Genomic DNA, 25730 nt, shown 5'->3' with positions numbered 1-25730 from the left:
GATTATGATGCAAATGTATCTGATAACATATATTGTCATTTCAATACAGTAAACATTTTTGACCTCTAAACTTGATTCAGTTTTATATCTGGTAAATCTTTCGAAGATTACTAAAATTTCTTTACTGACGTGTCCGAATCATGAAAGGATCATGAAAGGATATCAAATTATATTAACCTGTCATCCACCTTTTTTAATAGTGGTAAAACGTTTGTTGATATAAATCTACATTTGAGCACGGTAAGCATTTACAGTGAAATAAAAGTGCGCGTCTACAATAGAAATTATTATATGAATGACCGTTGTGAAATATTTACTAAACTATAGGACTAGGAGTACCAAAATCTGCATCAGGCAAGTACATTTATTTTGACCGTATCCCAGAGTTTCAGATATGCATATGCAACAGAAATGTTTTATCAATCACTGAACTAGCTAATAAATTACATTAGAAAGTCGAACATCTTAACTGAACGACTGAAACGTCGAGCAAACATGTCCTCGTATGTAGGAGTCCAAAACTACGGAAACGTATATTGACCCCCCTTATATTTAAAATATATAAAACTGAACGACTGAAACGTCGAGCAAACATGTCCTCGTATGTAGGAGTCCAAAACTACGGAAACGTATATTGACCCCCCTTATATTTAAAATATATAAAACGAATGGGAAGGTTTAATCAAGTTATATGTATTGATGAATGTGAAAGTAGTCCTTCAAATGATTATGTATATATTTAATATATAAAGTATGCTGTATTTCTAAATATTTAGCAAATTATCAATAGCTGTTGTTTTAGTTTATATGTAAAGCACTACATAAGCGAATTTTCCCGTAAAGTTATTTATTTATTCCACATAAATAAGTAATCTGATCGAATGACATGTTTTGATAATTATCCTCGAAGTGCATTTATCAAAGTGTTATTTAAGTATGAAAAAACAAATATCCTGTTATTAAGATTGTTAAATATCACATGTTTTATGTATAAAAACTATCTGACAACATTTTAAAAGAAGGAACATGAAATGGCAGAAACTAGACACCATAGGTTTCAGAGTAACTCTACGATGTATGAAAGGTACTTGTAGCGTTTTTCGTGTTGTCATGTCGGCGGGGCGAAAACACGTAAACTCAAAAGTAATGTATTTGTCGTGTTTCGTGTAGGCGAGGAGAAAACACAAACACTCGACAGATAAGGTATTTGTCATGTTTTCGTGTTGGCGGTGCAAAAACACGAAAACACGACAAATAAAGGGCGCCAACACGACATATTTATACCCGCCAACACGGAAACTCGACAGATAAATTTGTCGCGTCGGCGCCCTCTAAACGTCGAATTTTCGCGTAAAATTTGTCGTTTTTTTGCGTTTTCGCCCCGCCGACACGACAACACGAAAACACGACAAATTAGGTTTTTGTCGAGTTTTTGTGTTTTCGCCCTGCTAACACGAAATGGCAGAAATCATCCACCATAGAAACCAATGGCAAAGGGTTTTAGAAGCATTTTCTTTCTTTCCGAACGAAGAATTCAGAATTTATTTATCATTCACTAAAGCTGCATTAGGAGATCTAAGATTTAAAAAAAAATACAATAGTATGTCTGATGTCAGCTATCGTTTTAAGAATACAAAGTGTATGTATAACAGTCCCGGTTCAAGAAATATTTCATTGGGGTGCGGTGAGCAATCTTCCCTTTGACTGCTAGAAAACGCGCGCGCTGGTGACGTAATTTTGTAATAATTATAAACGAATACTTAACAGATGTTTATTTACGGAGATAAAAAATCATCTTTAAAGAAGGGGTTATTTGTCTTCATTAAACGTAACTTCTTTCATTTGAGATTACAAACATACGTCAATATATACATCTGTTACATAATACTTCTGTTTATAAACATAAACATGTTCGATCAATACATTTTATATGATTTTACAAGAATAATTTGTGGTAAAAGTTATAGCATGTATTTAGTTTCATATCTTAGAAATTAGATATTTCATTAATATTCAAGTTATATGGTGCATATAAAAGGGGGGTCAATATACGTTTCCGTACTAATGACACTGTTCTATAACTAAGGATATCTAATTGAATATTTTTAGTTCTGAGAAGTCTTTGTAGATTAACCCAGAATTGTTGTATTATTTGACATTCCCAAAAAGGTGCCTCTGGGTTTCTGGGACCATTGAACAGAAATCACACAATCTAGAATTTGTGAGTTTGCATTTGTACAGATAATTGTAATAATTGTTATTTGGTATTATTCTCATTAGATATTTATATTGATATTCTCTTAACTTTGAATCGATAGTACACTTTGTTGGTATTGTAAAAACATGTTTCCATCTAATTTGTTCTCCTAATAATTCTGAATTCCATTTCTTTAGATTTTTGTTGCTACTGTGTATTTGTTTAATTTGTAATTCATACAACATTTTATTCATTTTTATAGTTTGATTAATTTTATCTATTAAATATCCAGTTCCAAGCGTTAAGTTGATTTGCTCTTCAGCTAAGTGTTTTTCCCATTTTTTGTCAATTGCTCTTCTCAATGTCAAATAGTTAAGAAATTCACGATTTTCAATACCATATATATATTGCATTTGTTCAAATGCTAAGATACGGCATTACTTAAGGTATCTCATATCTTACGTGAAGATTGAGTTAATCAAAAAAATCCCTATGAGCAAGAAAAGGTGACGTTACGACCACATTAGGATTTAAGGGACCTTTGAGTTAGTCACCCCTGGCCTACTCGACCCGGCGTCGGCTCCTTCCGCGTTTGCACCTTGGTTAAAGTTTTGATGCACTTTCTCTATATCTCTGTAATTACTTGATGGATTTGTTTCAAACTTATAACAATTACTCCTCATCATCACCCACATCATATGGCACAAGGGCCTTCAACTGTGACACCAATATTTCATGCATTATCCCCCCTCTTTACTTTGAATTTCAGGTTAAAGTTTTGATGCACTTCCACTCTATCTGAGTTATTACTAAATGGATTTTATTCAAACTTAAAATAGTTGTTCGACATCATCACCCACATAATATGACACAAGGTCCATAACTCTAGCAGCTATTTTTCATGAATTATGCCCCCCTTTTACTTAGAATTTAAGGTTAAATTTGATACATTTTCACTATATCGTTGTTATTACAAAGAGGATTTGATTCAAAGTTAAAATAAATATTACACATCATTACTCACATCATATGACACAAGGGCCATAACTCTTGCCCCAATATTTCATGATTATCCCCCTTATTACTTAGAATTTCAGGTTAAATTTGGTGCACTTGCTCTTTGTCTCAGTTGTTACTAAATGGATTTTATTCAAACTTAAAATAGTTGTTCCACCTCATCACACACATCATATGACACAAGGTCCATAACTCTAGCACCAATTTTTCATGAATTATGCCCCCTTTTACTTAGAATTTAAGGTTAATTTAATTTTGATGCATTTTCACTATTTCTCTGTTATTACAGAAAGGATTTGATTCAAACTTAAAATAGTTGTTCAGCATCATCACTCACATCATATGACACAAGGATCATCACTCTAGCACCATTATTTCATGAATGATCTCCCCTTTTTACTTAGAATTCCAGGTTAAAGTTTTGGTGCACTTTCACTCTATCTTAATTATTACTAATTGATTTGATTCAAACTTAAAGTAGTTTTTCCACATCATCACCCACATCATATGACACAAGGTGCATCACTCTTGCACCAATATATCATGAATTATGTCCCCTTTTTGCGTAGAATTATACTTATTTAATGTTTGATACACTTTATCTCTCTTAATACTTATTACTTTTGACACAGACTCAAGCTATTGTCCAATATCTTCATCCACATCGGAGTCATTAAACACTCCAGTGACAGCTCCAGCTTCCTCAGATGTGCCCAGTGTCACTATCCAGCATCGAAATAGTCGAGCGCGCTGTCTCCTGTGACAGCTCGTGTTTGAATTGGTGGTCATTAATGTTTCTTATCATTTTTTCCAATTTTACAGTGTTATTGTCAAACACGACTCAATACCAAATGTTTTACAAAGTTTCATCAAGAAATGCTCAGTTTTAAGAAAGATATGGACAGTTTACTTAGGTCACCCCCTGTCGATTTACAGGCCCAGATTCTTGCACGGACCTCTCTAATGTTTGTTCAAATGGTTTGGCTTAACCGCTCTTAAGGGTCACTAGTGCTCAAAATGAAAAAGAAAATCTTTAGAGACGTCAAATGAACCATTTGATGGATCTTCACCAAACAGGTTGTATAGACCTCAAGTTTGTCTGCCCCCTTTAGCTAAACTAAACAAATGGAGGGGGGGGGGGGGGCGCCTCGGTAGCCTTGTGGTAGTGCGCCCGCTTCGAGTGCGGGGGTCATGAAAGTCAGGCATTGCGCTCACTGTTACAAGTAGACACCATCGATTATATGACTGAAAAAAAAAATGTTGAAAAAGACATTCACGAACACGTGCGTGCGCGTGTGCACAAACAAAAAAAAAAAAACAACAGTTTATCATGAACCGCTGGCATGATGGATATACATTAAATTGGTATCTGTCAACTTGTCCAAGTTCTTCCTTTTGACCAGTTTTAAGGACCGCAAGAGCCCCAAAAATAGTGAAAACCTCTAAATGAGTTCTTCTGGGCCTTTTCAGAATTGTTATATGGCATACTTGCATGTGTCTCTCAAATTTCTCAGAAATGATTCAGCTTTACACCTTCATCATCACCAATCTTTGTAGTATCCGTGTATGAACCAATCTGAAATTGTTCAAATGGTTCTTCTTTGCACCTTTTAGATGCAACCAAAGATATTTTTTTAAATTGAAACCTTGCTTGGTGTATAGAATTCTTCATGTAAGGAAGCCATACAGCTGGCTTACGGAAGATCGGCGGTCGGTCATGCCTGTAAGAGGGTCACCATGGTTCTTTCTCCATTATTAAAAGCTGGAAAAGTTTCTATATGACCAAGTTTTATTTGTGTTAATCTTAACCCAAAACAAATAGGAATAAAAATTTAAATGACTTCATTTCATGAGCTACATGCTAGATTTTAACCAAACCTGGTCTTAGGCAAAATTGTCCATGCACAGCAGATCGAATGAGTGCTAAGCGGATCAGAAAGGTAAAGATAACTTTACTTAAAGACACTGATTCTGATATGCAAGGTATGTGGCCTATGGGGATGATACAGTCTGCGTATTGGTGGTAAGGGCCAATATACAAGACTGGACCATTGATAGACTAGCTTCTGTTTATCATAATAAGCTACTGTATAGCTACTGTCCAGTACATAGATTGCATGTGATATTTCTCACCTTTATTGCAAACCAGTTCTCACCGTTATAACGAGTTTAGAAAGCTTGATTAAATTAGGGCTAAACAAACAAAGTGATAAAATACAACCCTATTTTTATTTTTTATAGGGAAAAACCGAGACCACTTTTCTGTGGTATAACATGGATTTTTAGGTGTATTTTGAAATACATGTACCTGGTAAGGATTTTTTTTTTGGACCTAGAATTTTTTGGGGGATTTCTTCCCTTTGTTGTTCCTGTCCTTTGGGCTTCAACAGTCAAGTTCTTTAAATTTTGCTCCCATCCTCTGGTGTAACCCTTCTATTGTACTGCTTGGCGGAGCTCTTGTTTTACCTCCTGGTACAACCCTTTCAGTGCCGAGTGCCAAGCAAGGGAGCTACCAGTACCATTTTTCATGTCTTTGGTATGACGCGGCCGGGGGTCGAACCCCAGACATCCCGCACTCAAAGTGGACACTACCGCTAGACTATTGAGGCGGTAGCAAAGTGAAAAGAATACGGTCATGCTTCATCATTCATCGCGGTCTTGTTTAAACTACAGTTGTGTAGATCACTGGCTGATGTCCTTTTACTAGTCCAACCCTATTTCTTATTAAGTAACTTAAACCTATTTCTTATTTAGTAACTTAAACCTATTTCTGTGTATGTATGTATGTATGTATACTGCTTGACGCCCCTTTCGGGTATAACTAGCAGGTGCGCGTCTGTGCCAGAATAAAAGTTAAAAGAATGACAGTAAGATGTCAAAAGGAAGATAGTGCAAGATAAAACTGTATTAACAAGAGTAAAATCAGGATAAAACAGGGTGTAGTCACTTAATAGTAGTGGGATGCGTTAACAGCATGTCTGAAATGTTCAGGATCAGGTTGATTAACGATCAGGGGTGGCAGTTGATTCCATAGGGTAACGGTGTATGGAAAGAAAGAGAACTTAAAAACATTAATGTTTGTATGGATCTGCCTAAGGGAGTGGTCGTGCATATGACGTGTTCGTCTCAATGGCTGTACTAGATACGGTGGGACTGGAATAGCTACGTAACCATGAACGATTTTGTAAAACATGAAAAGTCTAGCAATTGTCCGTCTGTCCTCGAGTGTCTGCCAACTGAGATCATTTAACATGTTTGTTACACTATCATAATATGAATATTGACCCTTTACCCACCTGGCAGCTCTTCTTTGCACCATTTCTATTTTATGTATGTTTCTTTGTGTGTGTGGTGACCATACCGTGCTCCCAAGTTTCTAGTTTCTGAAGGTCCTGCTGTAGTGTGACGCAGTCTTGTTCTTTAGAGATTGTGAGGTAAACTCCGGTGTCATCTGCAAATAACCTGACTTGTGATTGTAAGGACGGAGGTAAATCATTTATGTATAATAGGAATAAGAGGGGCCAAGGACTGAGCCTTGAGGGACACCTGATGTGACAGGTGCTTCATCGAATTTCATTCCGTCCATGAGTACTGACTGCGTTCTGCCAATCAGGAAGGACCTTATCCATGTGATAACCTGTTTGTTAACGCCGCACTCTTGTAGTTTATAAAGTAACTTTAGGTGACTGACCTTGTCAAATGCTTTACTGAAATCAAGTAAAATGAGATCTGTTTGTTTACCTCGACTTAAATTTTGTGCTAGGTCATCAATTAGTTGTATTAATTGTGTTTCACATGACCTTTTTTCTCTGAATCCATGTTGCAGATCATACAAGATGTCATTCTTGTTAAAGTGGATCGAGAGATTTGATGCTATGATGTGTTCCAGTGATTTACATAGAATGCATGTTAGTGAGATAGGTCTGTAGTTGGCAGGGTCACTTTTCAGTCCTTTCTTGTACGGTGGAGTCACGTTCGCCGTCGTCCAGTCCTTCGGTAAAGTTCCAGTGTCAAGGGATTTTTGGAAAAGGAGTTGTATCAGTGGCGCTAATTCAGGATGTAACTTAAAGTAACCTAAAGTAAATGTAGAACAGAGAAGACTAGAAAAATAATTTTAACATGTTAACAAAACCATACGTGCGTACAGTAATGTAAAGATAACACGATAAAGCTAAAGCATGACAACTATTTAAAAAAACAACCTTCAATTTATTTGATGTCAATTTAAAGGTTTTTTTTTACGGTGTAAAGATAATTTACAGGTGTAGACTTACACAGTTTTGAAATCAAGACCTCTGATAGCGTGTATTTATTTCTTAATTCTGACGTTGATTTTTTTCTTTGAAAACGCTCATGTCACGGGTAAGAAAAAAATATAAAGAAAATATTAATTGTAGAGACATTTTAATGTACTTTTACAATTGATGTCGATCTGACACAGACGTATAAAAAATTAGAAGTTTTCACTGGGATGAAAACTTAGAAACTACAGTCAAACCCGTATTAACCAGCCAACTAAGGGATTGACACAAGTCTACTGACACAATTAGCTGCTTAGGGCAAATAGCTGCTTAATTGAAATGCGAAGTATAAGACTAACTTGCAGGTTAGCAGGTGTTTTGCTTTTGTTAAGGCACTATTTATGTGGTTCAAACATTCATGTGTTACCAACAAAACCAGAGGTTCAAAACATATCATATAATAAATTCATTTTTCACATTCAATAAAATTGATATTGCCTGTACATGCAAATAGTATGCTTCAGTGCTTATTCGCTAAAAGTATAGCTTCACTCGGAGCGTTGAATTCTTCATGTGAGGAAGCCATCCAGCTGGCTTACGGAAGGTCGACGATTCTACCCAGGTGCCCGCTCGTGATGAAATAATGCACGAAGGGGCACCTGGGGTCTTACTCCACCATCAAAGCTGGAAAGTCGCCATATGACCTATGCTTGTGTCAGTGCGACGTTAAACCAACAAAAACAAAACAAAAACTAAAAGTTTATTCGTGCAATGCCACAGTATATTCAGGCAACGCCAACAACTTCTGTTCCCGACTTTTAAAGCGGTTTTCAGTGCGTAATATGCACCGGAATATCGATAGGAACCTTCACTTTCAGTTATAAACCATGTTAACTCTAGTGGTCTAGAAAGGGTCACACTTTGTTCCAACATTGATGCCGTTTTTGCTTGGATTTCTCTCGTGTGAAATTAGTCAATAAAAGCACATTACAAGTATTGCTTCACGTAAAACGGACACAGTGGTCCTTTGGTAACACTGTTTGAATCGTCACTTTGAGACCCTGCTCATCCAACTATAATTACTAACATCCGGATAAGAGTCCAGTGTATGGGTGGCTAGAGAACGAAAGAAGCTTCAGATATTGGAGCGCCTTCAGTATGTTACACTATTCTAACAATCTAGGCTGAGTTGCCCTTATGTATAACTACGCGCGGTAGCGACAATGCAGATTGTTTGGCATTGTAAAAATGGCTGTTTCCTCAAACGTTCGTGAGAACCGGCGCTGACAAATGTTCCCTCCATATTTTGGTGTGTTTACTTGATGTTTTTATAAAAGATGGTACATAAAAATTCCAATTACTGTTGGTAGAACGTGATACTAAAGTACCTCTATTTTTGTATTGATTAACCTTTCATACTTATTTTTTCAGGCCAAATGCAATATTTAGTCCGAACAAGATGATCCTACTTGGAAAAGTTTAGACAGTGGCAGATAACTCTTGTATGACTATTTAGATATCTGGACGTTCGGATGTGAACTTTATATCGTTACTTTTCAAACAAACTAATGCAATGACGGACATGGTTTTTATTACTGTTGATAATTTATAGATATGTTGAGCAGGTAGTAAAGAAAAAAAATCATTCATGAGAAAAATGATATGTAGGAAAATGTAAATTTTACGACATCAGATCTCTCAGCATTTTTTTTTCAAATTCATTTTCCAGGAATAATAATGAGCTCAAATTAAAATGGACCGGTCCATTATTCAATTTGGGCAATACCATTTATTATTCGAAAGGTGTTTACTAAAAATTTACTGACTGAATAGCGAACAGTGCAGACCATGATCATCCAGCATGGACATGCAGGCTGATCTTGGTCTGGACTAGTTCCCGCCAGCAGGCTAAAGGTTAAACGAGAAAAATCAGAGCGATATAATGTATCTAACGATCACACCGAAACCACACCAAAAAATAGAAGTTATTCCAACTTTTACTGCATGCACCTTGTGTTTACAAATGTACCTAGCTGCAGTTACAGAAGCTTCTGTCCATGCAATGCAGGCTTTCATTAATAAAAATAAAATGGTAAATATCGACATGACTTTGTCTTTCTGAACTACTTTAGTTTTATCGGAACCAAACTGCAAGTTCATTGGAGTTTTATTTCTTGAACGATATCCAAATGTAACCACATAACTTTTTGATGGGTTTATTATGTATTTATACATAGATGTATACTTGTATGTAATGTCAAGCATGCCCTTTGCAAGGTATATTGTTGACAGTGCAATGTCGTTTGTTTGAAATAAGGAATGGACCTCGTGCGGTGTAGTATTGCAGAGGAAGTGACTTACTCCATCACTTGGCGATGAAACTGTAACGAAAACTGAATAATTTGATTAAACGCCTATTTCTATACAATGACATATTCAGTGGTGTTGTACGTAATAATAATAATAATATTTACACAAACAGTCATGACCGCACCCTTCCCCCTGAAGCCATTTTACCCCTATTGCCGAATACCAGTGCTTAAAGCCTTACATGCCCAGACAGGCTGCCTGTAGAGGTTCAAACCCGCATTCTGAGTTATAGGGGATTTTGACATTGAAATACACACATTTGTGTATTACCTATGAATAGTAATTGTGACCCTCCACGGAAATATGATAAATGGTGTGTGGGGCGTTAGCCGAGTCCCTATATTTATCATACTGACCCAACATATTTCCGTTAAGGGTCACTAACAATCCCTATAATTCATTTGTTTTATCGACCACTTATTCTCATGGTGTAGGTTATAAGCCGAACGACTGTGCACTTTGTAGAAAGGTTTTTGTTTTGTATGATTCTTGGGTATTATATCATAATATTACAATTCTGATGTAGAACCCATCGCTGCATGAAGTATTTAACAAAATATAGGCCGATTTTGATGAAACTTTACCAGTGGAGATTTTCATTGTTCTTGTCATAACTTTTTTTATTTTTTGTTCACTTCTCTACAGTAGATATTTTGTACAAATATTCGTCTTTTAAAGCGATAGATATAATTGTTTGGTGTTTGTTGCAAAATTGCTGGAGTGTGTTGAACTTTATTGATTTAAGCAATTCTGTAACGTGTAAACATTGACCTATTTGTATAAATGCATGTAAAAACAAGGCTGAAGCAGTCACACTAGAACTGATACAAAAGTGGATAAAATGTCAATGTAGACAAAGTAGACTCTTCTGAAACTGTTTGATTAACAATTTCATTGCAATTTTCTCATACAATGTTCTGAAGCTTATGGCAAAACCACTGAACCGTGGCAAATTGTATTCATTGATAATATGCACGTATTTATTTGTAAAGATTGAAAATTTTTAAAAAGCGCACGTATGATAACTAATAAGACGTAAATATGAAATAAGGCAAAGCGTCAAAGCTAGCTTGACGACTTTGTTACAACAAAATTATTCGCTACTCATTCGTGGGAAATATCCAAATAAGGTACGAAGGTAGTAATTCGCAGATTATGCCTCTGTGGTCCAACCGAAGGTACTTCAATCAGTATATAGTGCCATTTTCCCGCCTAGTAAAGGTCATTTTTATGCCAGATATAAGCTGTATTGATGTTTTGTGGTAAAGAAGAATGTCTGTGGATGACTTTAAGCTACGTAAGTAACACCAGGAAGGTCTTATACGGGCCCGTATAGTCGTTCCCGGTAACATTCTTCAAAGTGTGTGTCGAAGCTGCTGGGTGGAATGAAAGCGAAAGTAGGTACATGTACCTGCTGATGTCCACCTACGCAATATTAGCGTTTTTATCACGTGTCTTAGTCAGGCGACCATGGTTTCACTGCATAATGGAAAACCCCATAATGTTTTATTATTTATTGATTGTCTATAGACAGACCTTCAAGACAAAGGCATTCTCGCAAAAAGTGAAAGGCTGAAATGCTGAAGAGAAGATGCTATACATTGTTATTTTTACATTGAAATACTAGCGGAGACATTTAGCAAATTCTAACCTATAACGAAAAACTCGCATTTCGTGAAAATTGCGTCAACCCTGGCTTGCGGATTTTGCTAATGAACACATGTATTAGAAACACAATTTCAATACCGGCTGTGTATTGTAATAATGCTACACTATCTCAGCCGTGACGTGTCCTTAAAAGAATGTTATCATTTTTTCCATATAGCTGGAAACCTATCTTAAGGGACTTTAAATTGATAAATAACTTTGAGCAACCGGATGACGTTCTCTCTTCACTGCAAAGAAAACACTTTCTCACCAACAGGTGCGCCTTGTTATCTTCCAGTGAAAGTCTTTCACGTTACTCGAACTCTCTGTTATATACGAAATTAAATGTTTCCTTCCGTCGCGTTCTATGTGCCTTTATGTCGCACCACCAAAACAACACACACAACTTTCAAAATTTGGTTATGGCGCTTTGGCGTGTGTGCCAGAAACAAAGAAACGTGTTACATAAACCGCGCGCAAGCCAACGCAATGTAACCTCAGCCACCATAGATAAACCATCGACAGCCTTTACACCTGACGACATGCTAAAGTTATTACGTACATAAGGATTAAAACATCACGCAAAATATTTGAAGACGAGTTTCAGATGTTATCATCGACAAAATGACAAACAATGCAAGGTATTAAATAAAAAGAGTACACATCAGTTCACATTATCGCTGCAATGTTATTCGCATTTATTAATCATATTTTAAAAGTGAAATATTGAAGGCAATGTCAAAGTTTTCTGTGGAACATTTTACAATAATGTTGATCAAAATGCATGCTTTGATAGACCATGACAAATTAACAAACAACCAAATAAATAGAAGGATATTAGGATGGCGATAATGTCATCCTATTTTCCTGTCATCGCTATCCTAAAACCATACTATCGCATCGCAATCCTGCAATCCTATTATCCTATCACTGTCATGATGGTAAGCTATGAATAAAACAGGATTCTGTAATATATTTTGTGTACTTTTTTCTGTCATGAAATATTTTGGTAGTGGTATTTTGTCCGCTATAAATTGTGTTAAACGTTAAATAAATTCTCATCTAAATACATCAGAAGGGTGGCAAAGATTTCTGCAATAAAAAATACAAAGAAAATTAATGAAACGCACCTGCTATCATTAGATTTCTGTAGTTTTTCAACATGTTTTAATGTTAAACAAATAGCGAAATTTCAATGATAAGTTAATTACTATTCAAAATTTACCAGATTAGTTGCAACATTGGAGCAAAGTTTTTAATTTTTTTGTTGTGCTCCCAGTAGTAGTATAGTACATAGGCTGTCTGGCCAACTTTTTAAATTTAATTAAAAAAAATAATTTATAAAAATCAACAATTTTCATAAATTATTTTTTTTAATTAAATTTAAAAAGTATACCAAACAACCTATTTACTATACTACTATTAAAACGTATATTTTTTTAAAACAACTTTTTAATTTAAAATCAACAATTTTTATAAATTTAAAAAACAACTTTTTAATTTAAAATCAACAAGCATATTTTTTTAAACAAACCTATTAAAATAATTTATAATTGTTTGTTCGTTTGCTCTTTGATTGTTAACTTTTAGTATTTTATACAATAAATCATACAACAGTTCTTTGTCTTGTAACATTTTTATGAAAAATAAACAATAGTAACCACAGAGTGTACTTGTTTTAGCTTGACATTGTGTGATTTAAATTAAAATACATATAATATAGATGAGTTTACAAATAAAATATATTGTTTGAAAGAAAGAAGATTACTGATAATATAAATCCCATTATGTTACAACAAAAAACGGGAGAAAAATGATAATGGCTACTTGTGCGTCTTGTGGAAAATGAAATCAAGTTTGTTAAAAGTACAGGGGGTAATTTAGATATCCATAAAGCAATGTTACCTTTATTACCTAAAAAAGGGTTAACACTTCCAGGATATAACTATTGTGGGCCAGGAAATCCTTTAGATAATGGACCTCCTGTCAACGAACTGGATGTAGTATGTATGAATCATGATTATTGTTATGATAGTGGACTAAGTAAAAACGAATGTGACAAAGAAATGCTATCAAATTTAAAGAATACTAAATCAAAAACATTTGGAGAAAAGATTGCAAAACATTTAGTTGTAAAACCCACAATCAAAACGAAATACAAACTTGGTCTCGGACAAAAACGAAAGTCAAAAAACGGGAAAAGGGGTATACTCTGCCCCGAAATAAATGGAGTGATGAATTAGCAGAAGATTACACAAACCAATTAAAAGAAAATTTAGGAACGAAGAGTGATTGTCAATGATATTGATGATACTTGGTCTGCTGATTTAGTTGACATGCAAGCTTTTTCAAAATACAATAAAGGAGTAAAGTACTTGTTAACCGTTATTGATATATTCAGTAAATATGCTTGGGTTATTCCATTAAAGAATAAAACTGGAGAATCTGTTACTGAAGCATTTGGAAAAATAATTTTAGAAGGACGATTACCAGTAAATTTATGGGTAGATGAAGGAAAAAAATTTTATAATAAAAGTTTGAATCATTTTTGAATAAATTAAAATTAACATGTACCATACATTTAATGAAGGTAAGGCTGTAGTAATTGAAAGATTTAATAGAACTTTAAAAAGAATAATGTGGAAATATTTTACAGCAATTAATACTTATACTTATTTAAATATTTGCAGGATATGGTTGATAATATAACAAACAAAACACTCTAGTATAAAAATGACACCAACCGAAGCTAGTAAAAACTTAATAAAGGTACTGTTTACTTTAATTATATGGTCGTTTAAAGTACCAAAGAGTAAACCAAAATTTAAAATTGGTGATCGAGTTCGTTTAAGCAAACTTAAAAGACATTTTGAAAAAGGTATACACCAAACTGGACAGAGAAATATTTATAATTTATGGAATTATAATACAAATCCAAGAACATACTCTATTAAAGATTTAAATAATGAAATAGTTCAAGGTTCATTTTACGAACAAGAACTTTTACCTACTACACAAGAATTTTTTTTAGAATAGAAAAAGTTATCAGACGAGACTATAAGAAAAAACAAGCTTTAGTAAAATGAAAGGTTACAATGAAAAATTTAATAGCTGGGTTCCGTTTAGTGAATTGGAAGAAATTTAAATTAAAAATATTATATTAAATGAGTAATAAAATTTAATTCCTAATAATGAGGGACTCGGTAGCCCCCGCGCTGCCGCTGGAATAGAAACAATAGATCAATTAAATATTCACCTAACTAAAATAGCCGCTGCTTACAGAAAAAGTTATAAATTTTGTGGGAGAGTAAGTACTGGGTTATATATTACAACAAATATCTTTAGTTGTTCAGCTGCATTAGCGCTTGTTCCAGCTATTCCTATATTTGTAGCAGCTATTGGTGTTGTTCCATCAGTAATTACCATATTTATTAATAGACTAAAACTTAACGATAAGAAAGCTATTTTAAAATTACATCACCACAAAATAAAACACTAATAACAAAAGCACGGATTGCGGCTTTAAGCTGTTCATAATCCTAATAATCCTAGAAAAGAAGAAGAGAAAAAGTTATTCAAGATATTTTACAATACTGTTAGAAATGCAGAAAGAAAAAAATTATTTAATACCCTTTGAAAGATAATGAAAGAATTTAAACTTAACGGATATAAAGGCAAAGAGGAATAATATGTTTTCAATGTGCGTTTTTTTGTAAAGATTTTTTCTAAGTATTAATAAATGGTTAATAGAAAGATAGATAGAATGATATGCCAAATTATCTAGCACTTTAGGAGAAATAATGAATCCAGACAAAGATTCATATAAAAAGTTCTTAAAAGAAGAAATGTTATTAAATCAAAACTTAATCAAATAGTTAACGATGAATATAAGAATCATTCATTGATAAATTACAAAATGTTATTGATCCTTATCTATCAGAAAAAAATAAATTATTTGAATGGAAATGTGGTTGCTATTAACTGAAGAAGAAAATACCGAAAGGTTATGTGATTGTCCCAGACCAAATAATTATCGAAACAATCCTAAAAAAGTTATTACATAAATTGTAGTACAAACGAGGAAAAAATATATAAAACTATTTATCAAACATCTAAGATCTTAATATTAATTCTAGAACGATAGCAAATTGTTGTGAAGGTAGAGGTAGGGTAAATTTGGAATATCAAGAAACAATGGGAAAAGATATAAATTGAAATATTTTTAATATATAATTTTTAGAAATGATTTTTTTATCGTTTGTGCGTTTTGTTCAAAGAATTTTTTCTAAATAATATATAGATGGAAATTGAGAGATCAAAAAAAACAATATTATAAGAAATTTGAAATTTAAAACTGAATATAAACAAGATCCAAAGAATCAATTAATTTAACTATAAACGACTCTTTGAGAATACTTAAAAATGAACTTAAAACTTTAAAAGGTATAAAAATAAACGTTGTTTTAAAAATAACTTTTGCAAAAATGGATAAAAATGAAGAAATATATAAATCAGCCTATTTCCAATCAAAGGCTTTAGAAGTTATTAACAAAAACGAAATAAAAAAAACTTTGCGTACAGCCTTTGACGAAATAATAAATAGAATGGTAACTGGATATCTGAAGGAAGCGGCTGCGAATAGAGTCAGTCGACGCTCATTATTTAAATAGATATAAATATGAGCCTTTAGCAGCTTCTAGTTATCTAGAGTTACCAAAATCACTACAAAATCCAAAGAAAGATTAATTAACATAAAAAACAATGATAATGAATGTTTCAGGTGGTGCCATTTGCATCTAAATTTCCTGTTAAAAAAACATTCTGAAAGAGTTTCTAATTTTAAGAAACATATTGAAAAAGTTGATTACACAGAATAAAGTTTCCTGTTACATTAAATGAATACCTAGAATTGAGACTCAAATAGTATTTCATTAAATGTATTGGGTATGAAGAACCTTGGTGTCTACCCATTATATATATCAAAGAGTGGTTTTGAAGATCACTGTGATTTATTATTAATTTCTGAAAGCCTAAATGATGATTGTAAGTTACAGTTAATCATTATGTCTGGATCAAAGACTTTGACAGACTAATGTTTACAAAAACTAAATATCATGGTAAAAAACATTTCTGCAAAAGTTGCTTGCAAAATTTTACAAATGAAAGAATTTTAAACAACCATAAAGAAAATTGTCTTGTTATCAACGGGACACAGGCTATTAAGATGCCTCCTGTTGGTAGCAAAATACAATTTGAGAATTTTAAAAAACAGCTGGCGGCACCTTTTGTGATATACGCTGATTTTGAAGCATTGACAGAAAAGGTGTCAAGTAGTCAACCAAATCCAGATTCTTCCTTTACCGAGGAATATCAGAAACATACAGATTGTGGCTACGGGTATAAAGTCGTCTGTTGCTATGACGATAAATATACAAAACCAACCCAGGTTTATAGAGGACCTGATGCTGTATATAAATTTATAGAAAAAATGCTTGAAGAAGAAAAGCGTTGTAAAGAAATATTAAAAAATAATTTTAATAAAGATTTAGAATGTCTATAAAAGACGAAAAAAATTTAAAAAACAAAAGTTTTGTCATATCTGTGAAAAAGAATATACAAAAGATTCAATAAAGTCCGGGGCCATTGTCATATTACTGGTAATTCAGAGGAGCGCTCACTCAGAGTGTAATATTAATTTTAGATTAACACATAAAATCCTGTTGTATTCCATACTTTGAGAGGTTATGACTCTCATTTTATAATGCAGAAATAGGAAAATTTATAAAAATATAAACGTCATTCCAAACAATATGGAAAAATACATGGCGTTCATGATTAGCGACTTAGTATTTATTGATTCCTTTCAATTTATGTCGCAATCATTGGATAACTTAGTAAAAATATTCCTAATTTAATATTTATCCCAAGAATTTAATAGAAATAAAATAGAATTATTAAAAACAAAAGGTGTTTATCCGTATGATATATGGATTCCTTTATAAATTCAAAGAAAAAAAGTTGCCTCTAAAAAGGAGTTTTATTCTGCGTTTAAATGAAAATAATATTTCTGATGAAGAATATAAACATGCCAAAAATATTGGAAAAAATTTAAAATTAAGACGATGGGTGAATACCATGATTTATATTTAAAAACAGATGTTTTACTTTTGACTGATGTTTTTGAAAACTTTAGAAAAATTTGTATGAGTTACTACAAAGTTAGACCCTGTCATTACTTTAGCAGTCCTGGGTTATCCTGGGATGCAATGTTAAAATGACTAAATCAAATTAGATTTAAATAACTGACATTGATATGCAGTTATTCGTAGAAAAAGGCCTTAGAGGTGGAATTAGCTATGTAGCTAACCGCTACAGTAAGGCGAATAATAATATAAAAATTATAATAAAAAAGAAAAAAGTAATACATAACATATTTAGATGCAAATAATTTATATGTTGGGCCATGTCTCAGTCTTTACCCACAGGTAACTTTAAATGGACAACCGAAAAAACAATTTAAGAAATTAATAGCAAAGGGTAAAAGTAATTTTATAGTTGAGTGTGATTTAGAATATCCAGAGGAATTATGGGATTCTCATAATGATTACCCATTAGCCCCAGAGAAAATTATTATACCAGACGAATGGTTATCTAATTATAGTAAAAATATTAAAGAAAAATTTGAAATAGGAAAAAGCAATGTAAAGAAGTTGGTTCCTACTTTAAGGAATAAAAAAAAAATACATATTACATTATAAAAATCTTGAACTGTATAATCAGTTAGGATTGAAAATAAAAAAAATACACAGAATTCTAACCTTTGATGAAAGTCCTTGGTTAGAAAAATATATTAATTTTAATACTCAGAAAAGATCTGAGTCGAAGAATTTCTTTGAAAAGGATTTCTTTAAATTAATGAACAACTCCGTCTTTGGAAAAACGATGGAAAATTTAAGAAAAAGGGTTAACATTAAATTAACCCATGACGAAAAAATATTATTAAAATATGTTGCCAAACCATCGTTTGTTAGTGCAACAAAATTCAACGATAATTTATATGGAATAAATAGAATAAAAGAAAGTTTGTTATTAAACAGACCCAGTTATGTGGGAATGTGCATTTTAGACTTATCAAAGTTCTTAATGTATGACTTCCACTACAATTATATAAAACAAAAATATGGAGATTCAGCGAAGTTGTTATTCACTGACACTGATTCTCTTTGCTATGAAATAAAAACCAAAGATGTCTATAAAGACTTCTATAAAGATAAAGAATTATTCGATAATAGCGATTATAAAAATAATTCAAAATTCTATTTCGATGACAACAAAAAAGTCATTGGAAAATTTAAAGATGAAGCTGCCGGCATTCCAGTAACTGAATTTGTTGGATTACGGAGCAAAATGTATTCATACCTATTAGAGGATGATAAAAATATAAAAAAATGTAAGGGTATAAAAAAGAGTGTTGTGAAAAACACACTTACCCACAAAAATTATAAAGATACTTTGTTTAACTCAACACAAATATACATAAATTTAAGTTATAAAATCAAAAAAAACATATGTTTCTAGTTATGTTATAAATAAAACGTCGTTATCATGTTTATGACGATAAAAGATTTATTCTTAAGGATGGGATTACTACCCAAGCCTACAATAAAAAAAAAGATTTAACATCATTACGATGTAATTTTTTTTTAAAACATCTTTATGATGTGATTTTTGATTTTTAAGCATCTTTATGATTTATTTTAATTTTAGAAAGAACATAGTTTCTTATTTTTAAAACATTCTTTATGGTGTGATTTTAGAAAGAACGTAGTTTCTTATTTTTTTAAAACATCTTTATGATGTGATTTTTGATTTTTTAAGCATCTTTATGATTTAATTTTAATTTTAGAAAGAACATAGTTTCTTATTTTTTAAAACATCTTTATGATGTGATTTTTTATGATTGTTTTAGGGGAAACATAAGTTTCTACTTAAATAATAGAACCATAAATTGTTAATTGAATATTTTTAAACGTTCAAAGAATTAATGAAAATATCATTCATTTTAAATTTATTAGCATAATTAATAGAAATAGATTCATTTTTTCTTTTTGTGTTGTATCTAACTTTGAAGAATTACATTTTCTTTATTTTTTAGTTGTAATTTAGCTTCTCCTTTATCTAATTTAATTGCATCAACAAGAATAATTAAAATACAATTAAAATTAATTGTTACATTATTACCATTTTGAACTAAACCAGGACTAGCATTTACAGTTTTCCATTGAAATAATCCACTATCAGTATCTTCGGTATAACATGTTAAGAACAATGGAGGTTTTCTTATTAATTGTCTTTCTATTTTACTTACTTTTTCGTTTTTATTATTGAATATTCCCAATTATATAAATGAAAATAATCAATTGACAGATATATTTTGAGATAACTTCCTGGTTCTATAGTAAATGTATCACCACCTTTAGGTATTTTCGATATGTCTTCATTTGTAAAATTGCAAACCATGTTTTTTTGCTTAAATTAATTTTTTTCTTAAAAACAAGTGTTGTATTTTTAACCTCAGGTTTTATATACTCTATTCCATTTGTGTGACCATCCAGCCCCAACCAGCTAAAAATAAAATCAAAACTTTTATTAAAGGAGTCTACAATTCCTATGATAATGTTAGCTTCAATTATATAATTCTCATCTTGTTCGATTAGAAATTTATTTGTTCCTTTTTTAATAAAACTTTTATAATCTGTAATCTTATTAGCTCGTATTCCAAATAATGCAAAAAAATCTTGGGTCTTTACCTTTTGTTGTAATTGTTTATCTTCAATATCATATAATAATTTACCAAAAACCGTTATATGTCGTTGTCTGTTGTTGTAATGTTCAAAAAGAAACACTTCACGTCTTACTGTTTCTAGTTCATCTTCTATTGTTTTATAATTTTCATTTAGTTCAAGAATTACTTCAGCTAAATCATCAAGTCGTTTTGTTGTAGCAACTTTAGAAGCAGACAAATTGTCAACAACACCTTTTGTTCTAGCTAATTGTGTTTCTTGTTTTAAGAAAACATTTTTTACTTTTGAAATTTCTTGGGTATTAGTAGAAATTGCTTGGGTATTAACAGTAATTGATTCTCCTTGTTTAGCTGATATTTCAACTACAGAGTCCAGATCATTTATTATTTTTTTAATTTTATCATTAAATTCGTTGATATCTTCTTGTAATAAACCTGTAAGTTTACTTAATTCCGCGTACTTTAAATTACGTGTGTCAACATTACTAATCAAGATCCGGAGTTGTTTCTTTAATTTTCTAGCTGACCTAATTGTGTTAATTGCTTCTCCTTGTCTTACTGATTTTTCAACTACAAGGTCCAGTTCATTTTTATGTTCTTCAACTTTAACATTAAACTGCGTTATATCTTCTTGTAATTTTTTTTGTAATATTACTTAAGTCTGCATACTTTAAATTATGACGGTTGTCAACAGTACTAATCCACACTCGAATTTGTTTTTTAAACTCATCTATTTAGAATTAAGCTCTTCTTTAAGGTTATCTAATGCTGTGTCGTGATCATCACCTCTTTGTGAAGCTGCCTTTTCCAGTTCAGATTTATATTCTGCAAGTTTATTTGAAATTAATTCTTATAAATCTTTATGCTTATTTTCAGTTTCAGTATTTAGTTTATTTATTTCTGTTCTGATTTCTAACTGATACTATTTTGTAACTTTTTCTCGGCTTCAATAATCTTGTCTTTTAGTTCTTCATGTTTAATCATAACTATCTTTTAATTCTTGAATTTGAGTGAATAAAATGTTTAAATTGACTCGAAATACTTCTTTTATGTTTTCGTCTGTCAAATCAGATTTCTCTTCAAGTTCTTTAATAGAATCAACCATAGCTTTCATTTCTTCTTCAATTTTACCTCGTAATTCAACTATTAATAATGAATTCTTTTTAAAATCTTTTGTTAAATCTTCAATATTCTTTACTTCTGGTTCTAGTGTCTGTTTTATACTTTGATAATCTTCAAGATTATAATCATCTATTACACTGAACTTTTCTAAACATAAATCATCTCGAATTGCATCATTAGGTTTATCTGGATTTCCTAGGTTTATAGGTTATACCTCCCATATCTAATGCCCTGTTCATTGTGTTATCAAGTTCCTTATTTCTGTGAAGATATGATTCTGATTCTTTTTAAGTTTTTTGAATTGTTTTTAGTAGCATAATCACTTAATCAATATCAAATTTAACTTTACTTACGCTGTCAGGTTTACTTATTTGTTCTATATTTAAAAATTCCCATCTATATATTATTGTTAAATAAATAGAAATTAATTAATTTAATAAAATGTTTTTAGCATAGACTCTATGAATATCAGCAGCGACTATTCTTCTTGTTTCTGTAATTTTTCAGTTATAGAAACCACATCATTTTCTAATTTCTTTTTCAAGCCTTTTGTATTGTTTTTTAGTAGCATAATCATTAAATCAATATAAAATTTAACTTTACTTACATTATCAGATTCATTTATATCATAAAAATTCCCATTATATTACTAGTAAAGTTTTTTTAAAAAAATTTCTCGGTTTGTCTATATACAAAAAATCATATTTTTGATTTGTTGCATTAGCGAGTGATTTAGGGTTAATATTTTGTTCATTACAGATCATATTATTTTCTCTTTTACTCGGACTTTCAAATAAAATATAATGTGAACAATTAATTCAAATATCTTTTGGTGTTTTATAGTAAGACTGACTTAAATAAATAGCACAACAGTTTTTGTGACGTCCTTGAATGAAGTATTTTGTTATTTCATTTTGAACTTTTTTATCTTCACATACAAAATCATCAAATATTACTACTTTTTGTTTTTCTGATTCAAGATTCTCAAAGGTTCAATTTGGCTGGGATCAGCTGAATATTCAAGTATTTTCATTTGGATCTATTTTATTTTTTCTGCAATTCCATTTAAAAGTTTAATTAAATCCTGATATTTAGATTGTTCTAGGTTTTTAGCATACAAGTAAATTTATCATAATATATAAGAGGTTTTCGGAGTATATGCATTAGTGTATTTTGTTTTCCAGATCCAGAAGATCACATATTAAACATTCTAAAACAATGAATCCGGCATAAAAGGATAATGTTGTTTAAAGTTATTGGATTTATTCTTTTTGTATCATAATTTGGAATTTCCATTTATATTAATAATACATTATCTTACATTATTTTACATTATCTACATTATTTGCATTATCTTACATTATTATTAAATGCAATCAAAACTTAATGAAATAAGAATAAGAAAAAACTTAGTCGGGCAAAAGATGAGGGCTCTTAGAAAGAATAATGAAAGAAAAAATTAGAAAAGCTACAAATCGTGATATGTACACTGAAATTTAATACCAATTACTGAAAAAATAGAAAGTCAAAAAGAACATTATCAAGTCAGTTAAAAGCATTACTGGAATTAAGGAGCAATTAGCGTTACTAGTGATGAAATGAAAGACATACAAACATATCAAGGTTTACCACAGCTATTCCAAAACCACCACCATTAACTACCATCAAAACCGGCTCCCTATACATCAATAGATTGGGAGATGAATTTCGGAAATTAGAAGATTATGGAAGAGAAAAGATGGGAATAACTGAAACAACTAATGATACAAGTGAAGAGCCAGAAGAAGAATTGGGAGCAAGACCAAAAGAATTAACAGTTGATTTTAAAAATATATTAATTAGATCTTTTAGATAAAAAACAATATTATACGCCACAAGAAGTGTTTGATTTTTTTCACACTGAATCTGAAAATCCTGATGAAAAAATGAAAAGAAAAGAAGAAGTAGAGGATATCATAAAAAAGGTATCAGAGAAAATAAAAAAAATTGGGTAATGAATCTGGTGCAATAACTAGAACGAAAAACCCCACAAGTCTCGAGCTAGAGCAACAGGAAGCAATTATAGCTGAGTCGGAAAATTATAAAAAATATAGAGACGTAATCAATGATATTTTAAAACAAGGAAAATATACGGGAAAAGGAATAAAACATCATAATCCATATAAAGTTTCACCAAATGGACAATATGGTAATTTATTTATTAACTAAAATAAACTTTATAATCAAAACAAATTGGTTGCTAAGGATCAAAGAACTGGAAAGGAAGTAATTAACACTAAAGTAGATAATGATTTAATTGATTTGATTAATAAAAGATATAACAATAATAAAAAACTTTCAATTCATTCTAGAAAAACATTTAAAGAATTAACAGAAAAATCAGGATTGCCTATCAATAAAAGATCTATGAAATTTAAAAAAGTAATTAGGGGACAGGGTTATGACGTTTGTCCATGTAATCCAGAAGAATTGGTTAATGACTTGGAGTTAATTTGTGGTTCAATTGATGCTGGAAATAATAATGAAGAACTAAAAAATAAAGGTATTATCAATAATAGATCAATAATAGATCAATTATTAAAAATGGATAAATTATTACCAAAACAACATGAAATGTTATATAAAAAATATTTTTCTTGAATTTACACTTTTATTAAAAAATATGTTTAATAATTATATAAATGGAACAAAAAATTGTGTTAAGTTCTGAACAGTTAAAAAATTACGAAAATAATACCGCTAGTGATTTTATAATCAGATTTGGTCGTTCTTTAATTTAGATAAAAATAAAACTTATGTTGTCGGTTTGGATAGTATTAACAGTATGACTTATTCTTGGCATAATATTAGTGATGAATATGATAATAAAAGAATTCGTTATAATAATGGTAAGGATTGGAAAGATATTATATTTACAATGGTTCTTACCAGTTACACTGATATTAATAATTACATAAGGGAAACATTAATAAGTAATGATGATTATTGAATTTGATAAATCAGACATTGCTCCAATAAGTTTGGAATTTGATTTAAGTAGTTTTAAGATTTTGATTTCAATTAAAGATAATTTTATGTTGGATTTAAGATGTCAAATTTTCATACATTGCTTGATTTGAGAAAAAGCATTGAGAAATACTGAATGGGGAACTACAACACCAAATATAACTAACTCTGTGGATACAATTTATATCCATTGTGATCTTATTGATAATTCGCTTGTTGATGGTAATTTCAGTGATATTATCTATGCTTTAAGTACTGCAGATCTTACAAGATCTTATCCATTTAGAATGGAACCCCGGAGAGTTGGATATTCTGAAGTTAATAGAACTATGATAGATTCAATAAAAATACATATTACAGACATATTTGGTAGAATAATTAATTTTAATGAGGTGAAACAAGTTTTACACTAATTTTAAAAGAAATATAATTTTAGTTATATATAATGTATAAAAAAGTTTATGACAAAATAAAGGAATATTTATTTATGTTGATGCTCACACGGGAGAAGAAATATAACGCGGAACAGGTATCTTTGACACTTTAACCAAAATTGTTTTCAAGTGGAGTTGCATCTGCTGGAAAAAAAGTATTAGAAACAGCAGGAAAAGCAGCACTTGAAAGTGGAACAAAAAAGGTTGGAACAGAAGTTGGAAATTTAGCTGCTAATAAATTTATTGAAAAATTTAAAAAGAAACCTGCTCCGGCAGTTGGGTGATTAATTGTTAAGGATTACAAGAAAAGAATAACAGTAAAAATAGTAAGGAGGAGGATATTAATATAAGACTAAATAGATTATTGTCAGGATCTGGAGCTTCAGCTCTTCATGAGCTTCAGGCTCGTGCTGGAACAACATAACGTATTAACAGATTAATTTATAAAAACTAAAGTTTAACTTTAATAAAAAATAAAATAATATAATATATACATGTTTAGAACAAAACAATATTGTGAAAGATACGAACTAACTCCTATTCAATTAGATACAGCCTTAATATCTGTCTGGGAAATATGTTAAGCAAGAAAAAAAGGGATATCACTTTACAATTAATGATAGAAGCTCATATTTTGATTGGTTTATGGTTATTTTGAAGTAAGTTTTAAAGTAAATAAGCTTGGTGGTGGTAATTATGCTGATGGAGATCAAATTGCTTTAATTAATAATGCAGCTTCATTAATTGATCAGTTAGTGGTTAAACAAAATGGAAAAAATGTTTATGATTGTTACAGTTTATATAAGGTTATAAATGTAAAGAATCTGGTTGAACTATCTAATGATTATGCAGAATCAACTGGAACAAACGAATATATTTATTTAGATACTACT

General features: G+C 31.1%; 1 protein-coding gene across 1 annotated transcript in view; it reads left to right on the top strand.

Annotated features, from left to right (window-relative positions):
* The first annotated feature begins 200 nt into the window (after positions 1-200).
* The window catches only part of LOC123530840 (solute carrier family 28 member 3-like), a 62362-nt gene continuing 36832 nt past the window's right edge, over positions 201-25730 (top strand). Inside the window, exon 1 of the mRNA XM_053517038.1 lies at positions 201-354. The gene's annotated coding sequence lies outside the window, so the exon portion shown is untranslated. The remainder of the gene's footprint in view (positions 355-25730) is intronic.

The sequence above is a fragment of the Mercenaria mercenaria genome, chromosome 11 (assembly GCF_021730395.1).
Source record: "Mercenaria mercenaria strain notata chromosome 11, MADL_Memer_1, whole genome shotgun sequence".
Taxonomy (NCBI): domain Eukaryota; kingdom Metazoa; phylum Mollusca; class Bivalvia; order Venerida; family Veneridae; genus Mercenaria; species Mercenaria mercenaria.
Note: the sequence above shows the minus strand (reverse complement) of the source record. Positions and strands in the feature narration are given on the sequence as shown.